Source organism: Austrofundulus limnaeus, unplaced genomic scaffold (assembly GCF_001266775.1).
Source record: "Austrofundulus limnaeus strain Quisiro unplaced genomic scaffold, Austrofundulus_limnaeus-1.0 Scaffold130, whole genome shotgun sequence".
In the NCBI taxonomy this organism is placed as follows: Eukaryota; Metazoa; Chordata; class Actinopteri; order Cyprinodontiformes; family Rivulidae; genus Austrofundulus; species Austrofundulus limnaeus.
Window position 1 is genome coordinate 599,920 of NW_013952532.1, and position 1,125 is coordinate 601,044.

Consider the following 1,125-nt stretch of genomic DNA (forward strand, 5'->3'; position numbering starts at 1 on the left):
TTATAAAGAAGGTGATGATTTTTGAAAAGTACCTGCAGAGCAGCACTCCACCTAGGCGCAGATTATCCATTTCAAGCATGAATAAACAGGTTTGTGAACAGGGAAATTATGTCTGTTTGGTATTTCTTTATTATTGCTTTTAAGGAGTCAGAAGCCCCTTATAAATCCAGTCGATATGCAACCAGCAGTACTTGTGAAATTACTTCATCTCTCCTTTAGTTCACTGTTAAGGAAAATGGAGAAAATGAAAATGTGGTAATCAATAACGATGAGGTTAAAGTGTGTGTTTGGGTTATATGCTGTAAGTTGTGTAAAACCACTGGAGGCATTTTGTGTTTTATATTTTCTGATTAACTGGTTCATTTGAATGCATTTATTGAAGTTCATTATTCTATTTTATTTAATTATTGTTATTATTGTGAGTACAACAGATTCTCCTCTTCAGTGCAGACTTTTGATGAGAAAAAATTATAAATATATACTGACTAAGTCAGGTAATGTGCAGAGTAAATTGCAAGAAACATATGAGAACATGTAGCTTATAAAGACTGAGCTTGAAACAAAAAATTGTTCTAGTTTTGTTCCTTGCAGAAACAAAGCCTACTGTATGTAAACTGACTYATTCTGTTTCACTGAGCAGACTTGTCTTCTGAATAATTGTCTCATTTGTTACATGTGAAAACAGCAGTGTCTCAGATTAAAGGTGAACAAATGTAATTTAAAAGAAAAATTCGTTTAATGTTTTTTTTTTTGTTTGTTTGTTTGTTTGTTTGTTTGTTTGTTTGTTTGTTTGTTTGTTTGTTTGTTTCGGGAAATGAGATCGATTTAAATATGAATGTGGAATAATGCAGCTTATTTGTTATTTCTCCACATTGACCTGCTTTGAAAACCACATACAGGAACGGTTAAAAAAAGAGGCCACTCATAAAAATGTGAAAAATCTAAACAAATGATGTTTTCTTCATTGCTGTAGCCTATTTTACATTTACGTTTTGCTGTTTTCCTCCGGAAAGCACTGGGTTACCTAAATGTGTGAACACACTTTTTACATAATGTTCACATTTGTGCATCCTGTCTCTCTCTCTCTCTCTCTCTCTCTCTCTCTCTCTCTCTCTCTCTCTCTCT